The sequence below is a fragment of the Chiloscyllium punctatum genome, chromosome 35 (genome assembly GCF_047496795.1).
Source record: "Chiloscyllium punctatum isolate Juve2018m chromosome 35, sChiPun1.3, whole genome shotgun sequence".
Lineage (NCBI taxonomy): Eukaryota > Metazoa > Chordata > Chondrichthyes > Orectolobiformes > Hemiscylliidae > Chiloscyllium > Chiloscyllium punctatum.
The window spans coordinates 57,452,461-57,461,974 of NC_092773.1; positions in this window are offsets into that span (position 1 = coordinate 57,452,461).

A 9,514-nucleotide genomic window follows, 5' to 3' on the forward strand; every position below is an offset into this window, starting at 1 on the left:
CCGCATTCTTAAGCTGTGTCCTCTGTTTCGGCACTCACGTTTCCTGCCGCCAGAATGTCCAATCCTTTGATAATCTAAGATGTCTCAATCAGATCCCCTCTCAGTCTTCTAAACTCAAGGGTACACAAGCCCAGTCGCCCCAGTCTTTCAGTGTAAGGTAATCCCGCCAATCCAGGAATTGACCTCGTGAACCTACGCTGCACTCCCTCAATAGCCAGAATGTCTCTCCTCAAATTTGGAGACCTGAACTGCACACAGTACTCCAGGTGTGGTCTCACCAGGGCCCTGTACAACTGCAGAAGAACCTCTTAGCTTCTATACTCAATCCCTCTTGTTATGAAGGCCAGCATGCTATTAGCCTTCTTCACTACCTGCTGTACCTGCATGCCTACCTTCATTGAGTGGTGTACAAGAAACCCCAGATCTCTCTGTACTGTCCCTTTACCTAAATTGATTCCATTTAGCTAGCAATCTGCCTTCCTGTTCTTGCCAGCAAAATGGATAAGCATCCATTTATTCACATTAAAGTGCATCTGCCATGCATCTGACCACTCACCTAACTTGTCCAGGTCACCCTGTAATCTCCTAACATCCTCATCACATTTCACCCTGCCACCCAGCTCAGTATCATCAGCAAATTAGCTAATATTATTGCTAATACCGTCTTCTATATCATGAACATATATTGTAAAAAGCTGCGGTCCCAGTCCTGATCCCTGCGGTACCCCACTGGTCACTGCCTGCCATTCCGAAATGGAGACGTGGAGGAGTGAGGAAGGATGAGAGAATGCAGGCTGCAGTCCTATGAAGCAGGGGGAGGTCTTGCAGTTGGCCTGTGTGGGGATGTGGGAGACGACAGGACCCTGGTGGGCAAGGGCTAGCTGGAGGGAGGGTGGGAAGCACGCACGGAGGAGGAAGAGCAAAGAGAAAAGAGAGAGATAAAAAACAAAGGGGATAAAGAGAAAGAGCAGCAAAGAAAATGCGGCTGGCCAGCACGCCTTGAAGTCGGACAAAACGCTGGATTCTGCACCTGCGGCCCTGCTAGTCTGCAAACGTCCAATCTCGTCTATTTACCGAAGCTGAGCTGACTCAGGCCTGGTTAGTATTTGGTTGGGAGACCGCCTGGGAATGCCAGGTGCAGTAGGAATTTTCCGCCAGCAGTGGCTGCTCAAGTCACCCCTCTGCACTTGTGTTGTGCCACGCACGCAATGGAGCGACAGCTTACTTTTGCTGCTGCTGTGACTAGCATCAGTCTCCTGCAGGCAGGAGACAGGGAGGGGAGGAGAGCGGAGCGCTGCGAAAATCAGCAAGACAGACGGAAAGAAAGCGATTGGGGCTGCACGCTGTCTGCGGGTGGCAGTCAGGAAAGGAGGACAATAGACAATCGGTGCAGGAGTTGGCCATTCTGCCCTTGCAGCCTGCACCACCATTCAATATGATCATGGCTGATCATCCTTAATCAGTATCCTCTTCCTGCCTTATCTACATAACCCTTGATTCCACTATCCTTGAGAGGTCTATCCAACTCTTTCTTAAATGAATCCAGAGACTGGGCCTCCACTGCCCTCTGGGGCAGAGCATTCCACACAGCCACCACTCTCTGGGTGAAGAGGTTTCTCCTCATCTCTGTCCTCAATGGTCTACACCGTATTCTTAAGCTGTGTCATCTGTTTCGGCACTCACGTTTCCTGCTGCCAGATGTCCAATCCTTTGATCATCTTATATGTCTCAACCAGATCCCCCCTCAGTCTTCTAAACTCAAGGGTACACAAGCCCAGTCGCTCCAGTCGTTCAGTGTGAGGTAATCCCGCCATTCCAGGAATTGACCTCGTGAACCTACGCTGCACTCCCTCAATAGCCAGAATGTCTCTCCTCAAATTTGGAGACCAGAACTGCACACAGTACTCCAGGTGTGGTACACCTGCAGAAGAACCTCTTTGCTTCTATACTCAATCCCTCTTGTTATGAAGGCCAGCATGATATTAACCTTCTTCACTACCTGCTGTACCTGCATGCCTGCCTTCATTGAGTGGTGTACAAGAAACCCCATATCTCTCTGTACTGTCCCTTTACCTAAATTGATTCCATTTAGCTAGTAATCTGCCTTCCTGTTCTTGCCACCAAAATGGATAAGCATCCATTTATCCACATTAAAGTGCATCTGTCATGCATCTGACCACTCACGTAACTTGTCCAGGTCACCCTGTAATCTCCTAACATCCTCATCACATTTCACCCTACCACCCAGCTCAGTATCATCAGCAAATTAGCTAATGTTATTGCTAATACCATCTTCTATATCATAAACATATATTGTAAAAAGCTGCAGTCCCAGTTCTGGTGTCCCGGAGATGTTCCCTGAAGCACTCTGCGGGGAGGCGTCCAGTCTCAGCCATGTAGGTGAGGCCACATCGGGGGCCACAGATACAATGAATGACATTTGTCGATGCACAGGTGGAACTTTGAAGGACGTGGAAGGCTCCTTTAGGGTCTTGGATGGAGGTGAGGGAAGACGTGTGGACGCAGGATTTGCAATTCCTGCGGTGGCAGGTGAGGGTGCCAGGACGGGAGGGTGGGTTGTTGGGGGTGTGCGTGGACCTGTCTAGGTTTTCACGGAGGGAACGGTATTTGTGGAAGCGGAAAGAGGTGGGGAGGGAAATATATCTCGAGTGGTGGGATCCGTTCGGAGGTGACGGATATGTCGATAGATAATGTGGTTAATGCGAAGGTTGGTAGGGTGAAAAGTGAGGAGAAGTAGTTTCTGTACTTGTTACGGTTGGAGGGGTGGGGTTTGAGGGCGGAGGTGCGCGAAGTGGATGAGATGCGTTGGAGGGCAGCCTCAACCACGTGGGAAGAGAAATTGCGATCTCTAAAGAAGGAGGCCACCTGGTGTCTTCTGTGGTGAAAACGGTGCACCTAGGAGAAGAGACAGCAGAGATGGAGGACTTTGTAATATGGGATGGCACTTTTGCAGGAAGTAGGGTGGGAAGAGGTGTAATTCAGGTATCTGTGGGCGTCAGTGGTTTTGTAAAATATATCACTGTCAAGTCAGTCGTCATTGATGGAAATGGTGAGGTCCAGAAAGGGGAGAGAGGTGTCAGAGATGCTCCAAGTGTTGAAGGTCTTTTGCCCGAAACGTCGATTTTCCTCCTCCTCCGATGCTGTGTGACCTGCCGTATTTTGTCAGCACCACCCTGATGAAAACTCTGGTTTCCAGCTTCTACAGTCATCACCCTTGCCTACATTTAACTCGTCTCCAATCTGACAAATGCACATCGATGCCTAATGTCTATTTACTACCATTTATTCAATGTCTAATTGGTGTTGCCAAGCAATGATCAATCTCAGTTATTTGGAAGTTGCTGCCAACTTATCATTTAATTTCTGAATGTCGAAGTGCACAATGTCCTCAAAACAACTCTCATTCTCCGCCTGTATCTCCTTCGTAAATAACTCAATTAAACTTGTCAATTTTGACATGCCTTTGAAAAAGCCATGTAGGCTGTGTAATATTAAGTTGCATTACTCTCAGTTTATGTTTACGTTTTTCTGTGTTATGGCCTCCATCAGTTTTCCCTCCATTGCTGTCCATCTGACAGGTTTTTAATTTTCGAGATTATTCTTTCTAACATTTGAATTGTAGTGTCACATTTGCAATCTTCCAGCTACTAAGACGAGTCCTGTCTTCAGAGAGGTGTGGAACATTTCTGTCAATGGCTTCATATTTTGTGATTTAACTAACACAGCAATCTAGCATCCCGTGCAGTTCAGGAGACTGGAATGTGTTCTGGACCCAGCCAGACCCCTGGAAATATTTGAAGAAGTTAACCCAGACCCTGACTGTGATAGCTGTTTTAAGCAGGTGCAAACTGAACATTCCAGAAGACAATCAGCTGATCAGAACACTTAGTTTAAACAAAACAGATTTTTATTTTTCAGCATTACTGAATGAAACATAGAACAGAAAAAGAGAATACGGTATAACTTGTCCTACCCTAAAACCCAACGGACTACCCCAATTTAATGTTGCTGTTCCTGATACTTACAACAGTCCCAAACTCTCCCATTGGCACAAGAGGCAAGATCAAGCAAGTTCTTACAGGACAGAATTCGGGGGAGAGTACCAGCCTGAGCCTGCTTCCGGCTCCAGGAGCTTTTCCAAACTACTGCTAAACTAAACAAAAAAACCCAGAAAAAACTGAGCTGGGAGAACTGACCAATCTCCTACCATTAGGCAAGTGTGGTTTTTTTACTTGAAAATCTTGTTCATGACGCAGTATCTGTTAGCTATAATCAATTTGGACCGAAAACCCTTCAACCAACTGACTTTCAGAGTTGGTGTCGTTTACGACTTCTCTGTAAAAAAGCCAAGGATGACATAGCCTTGCAGAAGGAGCAAGTTCGTCAAACACCGCCCGCCCCGTTAAACAAAAAAAAATCAACAACCAAATATGGCTTCATTTTAAAACCCCTTAACAATTGTTAGTACTCTAACACACGAATATAAATTACACTGGCGATGAACGTGCAAACATGCACAAATACATCCCGTTTCAATCTGTAGTACTCCCGCTAACGAAAGTTTCCTTTTCTCATTCGTGTCTCAACACTACGTCAAAAATCACTTTTTCCCGTCCTGTCACATGCACAGTTTTCAAATTTAATGGCGATAATAACCTGCTCAATTTCAGCACACTGAAATGTTGTCCTTAAATTTCTCCTTAACTTTCAATCATTTACGATCTCTGTATATAATTTTCTTTGAAAAGTCACATAGAGCATAGAACATAGAACAGTATACCAAAGAACAGGCCCTTCAGTCCACGATGTTGTGCCGACCATTGATCCTCATATAAGGTAAACCTCATGTACGAACCCTCAAACTTCTGTGACCATATGCATGTCCAGCAGTCACTTAAATATCCCCAATGACCTCGCTTTCACAACTGCTGCTGGCAACGCATTCTATGCTCTCACAACTTTCTGCGTAAAGAACCCGCCTCTGACATCCCCTCTGAACGTTCTGCCAAACAGCTAAAAACTATAATCCATCGTGTAGCAATTTCTGCCATGTGAAAAAGTGTCTGGCTATCAACTCGATCTATCCCTCTCATTATCGTGTACACCTCAGTTAGGTCCCCTCTATTCCTTCCTTTTTTCCAATGAAAAAAGTCCGAGCTCAGTCAACCTCACTTCAGAAGATAACCCCTCCATTCCAGGCAGCATCCTGGTAAACCTCTTCTGAACCCTGTCCAAAGCATCCACATCTTTCCTATAATAGGACGACCAGAACTGGACACAGTATTCCAAGTGCGGCCTAACCAAAGTTTTATAGAGCTGCAACAAGATCTCACGACTCTTAAACTCAATCTCCAGTTATTGAAAGCCAAAACACCATATGCTTTCTTAACCACCCTTTCCAAATATGTGGCAATTTTAAGGGATCTGTGTACCTGCAAACCAAGATCCACCTTTTGCTCCACACTGCCAAGAATCCTGTCTTTACTCCTGTACTCAACTTTCAAGTTCGACCTTCCGAAATACATCACATCGCATTTATCCAGATTGAACTCCATCTGCCACCTCTCAGTCCATTTCTGCGTCCAGTCAATGTCACGCTGATTCATACAACAGTTCTCTATGCTGTCAACGACACCTCCAACCTTTGTGTCGTCCGCAAACTTGCTAGCCCATCCTTCAATCTCCTCATCCAAGTCATTAACAAAAATTACAACGAACAGAGGCCCAAGGACAGAGACCTATGGAACACCACTCACCACTGACTTCCAGGCAGAATACTTTCCTTCCACGAACATTCGCTGTCTTCTGTCGACCAGCCAATTCTGTGTCCAGACAGCTAAATTTCCCTGTATCCCATTCCTCCTGACATTCTGAACGAGCCTACCATGGGGAACCTTATCAAATGCCTTATGCACCACATCCACCGCTCGACCCTTTTCAACTTGCTAGTCATATCCTCAAAGAACTCAATAAGATTTGTGATGCATGACCTACCTCTCACAAAGCCGTGCTGATTGCATTTAATCAAACGATGATATTCCAGATGGTCATAAATCTTATCCCTCACAATGCTTTCTAACACCTTGAAGACAACAGAGGTGAGACTGACTGGTCTGTAACTGACGGGATTCCCCTATTTCCTTTCTTGAAAGTAGGAATTACATTTGTCTCCCTCCAGTCTACAGGTACGACTCCGGTGGAGAACGAGGATGCAAAGATCTTCTCAAGGGGCGAAGCAATTACATTTCTCGCTTCCAAAAGCAAACGAGGATAAATCTGGTCTGGCCCTGGCGAATTGTCAATCTTAATCTTTGTCAAAAATTTCAGCACATCAGCTTCCTCAATCTCTATCCATTCCAGCAAGCTTACCTGCTCCTCAATGGTTTCATTCTCTGCAATGTCCTTTTCTGTCGTAAAGACAAAAGCAAACAACTAATTTAGGGCATCCCCTACCGCCTCAGACTTTATACACAAGTTCCTTATGCTATCCCTGATTGGCCCTCGTCTTTCTTTAATCATTCTCTTATTCCTCACTTACGTGTAAAATGCCTTTGGAATCTCCCTAATCCTTCCTGCCAAGCCTTTTTCCTGCCCCCTGCTGGCTCTCCTAGATCATTTTTGAGCTCCTTCTTCGCCTGCCTGTAATCCTCTAGAGCTGAGCAAGACCCTAGCTTCCTCCACTTGACCTAGGCTGCCTTCTTTCTTTTGACGAGAAGCTCCTCCGCTCTCGTCATCCAAGGTTCCGTTATCTTATCCCTTCTTGTCTGTCTCAGAGGAACACAGTTATGCATCACTCGGAACAACTGTTCCTTGAACAGTCCCCACATGTCTATAATGCCGTTTCCATGGAACAATTGCTCCCAGTCCATGTTTCTCAACACATGCCTAATAGCATCACAGTTTCCTTTTCGCCAAATAAATATCCTCCCACTGTAGCTGCTTCTCTCCTTCTCCATCGCTATGTAGAATTTGAGACAGTTGTGATCACTATCACCAAAATGCTGTACCACCACAGGTCCTGACACCTGCCCCGGCTCATTGCCGAGCACCAAATCCAATATGGCCTCTACCCTCGTCGGCCTATCAACGTACTGAGTTAAACACCCCTCCTGAACACACCTGACAATAACAGCTCATTACAAACGATCTGCTCGAAGGAGGTTCCAATCAATATTGGGAAAGTTTAAGTCGCCCATTACAAAAACCCTACTACGTCCACAATTTTCCAAAATCTGCCGACCTATGCCTTCTTCAATTTCCCTGCTGCTATTGGGGTCCTGTGGGAAACCCCTAATGAGGTGACTGCTCCATTACTGTTCCTAATTTCCACCCATACTGACTGAGTAGGCAGACCCTCCTCGACAAAGTTAACTTCTGTAGCTGTGATACCCTCTCTGATTAGCAGTGCTACACCCCGTCCACTTTATCCCCCCTCCCTATTCTTCTTAAATGTTCGAAACCCTGGAACATCCAGCAGCCATTCCTGCCTCTGAGAAATCCGCGTCTCTGTTATGGCCATACCATTATAACACCAGGTACTGATCCATGCTCTAAGCTCATCACTTTTATTCCTGATGCTCCTTGCGTTAAAGCAAACACACTTTAACCGATCCCTTGGTTTTTTTTTGACGAAATTCCTTCCCACTGGCTGCGCTACCTCTTGCTATTGCCTCATCGCCATCAACTCCCACCACCGGCATATTGTTCAGGTTCCCACCAACCGCCATACCAGATTTAACCCTCCTGAACCACTCGAGCAAATCTTCCACCGAGGACATTGGTCCCCTTTCAGTTCAGGTGCAACCCGTTCTTCATGTACAGGTCGCACTTTCCCCAGAAGGCATCCCAAGTATCTATATATCTGAAACCCACAACGTGTTAAGCTGCCCACGCTCCCTGTTCCACGCCTCGCTTTCTCGTGGTGCCGGTAGCAAAGTGTATGTTTTTGATGGAGAGTTTTGGGTTGGAGCGGAAGTTGTGAAGTGCTGCGTGTTGTGATGGTGAGAGTTTGGAGTGGGTGAGAGGGGTGGACAGGTTGAGGCAGTCAAAGTTGCGGTGACAGTTGGATATGAAGAAATCGAGGGCGAGTGAGAGGCCAGTATGGGGTGTCCAGGTGGATGGGGTGTGTTGGAGGTGGGAGAAGGGCTCGTCAGAGGGTGAGCAAGAGTCCTTGTTGAAGAAGTAGGCGAGGAGGTGAAGGCGGAGGAAGAAATGCTCGATATCTATCCAACCTCAACCTCACCATCAAACCGGCAGACAAGCGTGTCGCAGTGGTCGTTTCGTGCACCGATTTTAGACCGCTGAAACTAGATGCCAACTCTTGGACACTACTCCTACTGCCCCCTTGACCATGACCCCACCTTACACCACCAAACCAATATCTCCCAGACATCAATAACCTCATCACATCAGGAGATCTCCCACGCACTGCCTCCAACCTCTTAGTTTCACAACCCCACACCGCCTGTTTCTACCTCCCGCCCAAAATCCACAAACCCGATTGCCCCGAACGACATATTGTCTCAGCCTGCTCCTGCCCCACCGAACTCATCTCTGCATACCTCGACACTGTCCTGTCCCCTTTAGTCAAAGAACTCCCCACCTACATTCGGGACACCACCCATGCCCTCCACCTCCTCCATGATTTTCTCTTCCCCGGCCCCCAACGCCTTATTTTCACGATGGACATCCAGTCCCTATACACTTCTATCCCCCATCATGAAGGCATCCAAGACCTCCGCGTCTTCGTCTCCCTCCGACCCGACCAGTACCGTTGCACTGACACACTCCTTCGACTGTCTGAACTAGTCCTCACACTTATCAACTTCTCCCTCCAATTCTCCCACTTCCTCCAAACCAAAGGAGTAGCCATGGGCACCCGCATGAGCCCCAGCTATGCCTACCCCTTCGTTGGATATGTTTAACAGTCCATCTTCCGCAGCGACACTGGCACTACCCCCATCTTTCCTCTGCCGCATCGATGATTGCATTGGCGCTACCTCGTGCTCCCACGAGGAGGTTGAACAGTTCATCCACTTTACTAACACCTTCCACCCCTATCTCAATTTTACCTGGACCGTCTCAGACTCCTCCCTCCCCTTCCTAGACCTCTCCATTTCTATCTCGGGCGACCGACTCAACACCGATCTTTACTACAAACCGACCAACTCCCACAGCTAACTAGATTACACCTCCTCCCACCCTGCCCCCTGTAAAAACTCCATCCCCTATTTTAATTCCTCCGCCTCTGCCGCATGTGCTCCCAGGAGGACCAATTCCACTACCAAATAATTCAAATGGCTTCCTTCTTCAAAGACAGCAATTTCCCCAATGACGTGGTCGACGACGCTCTCCACCGCATCTCCTCCACTTACCTCACCTCCGCCCTTGAACCCCGCCCCTCCAATCGCCAACAGGACAGAACCACACTGGTCCTCACCTTCCAACCCACCAACTTCCGGATACATCATTTCCACCACCTCCAGACAGACTC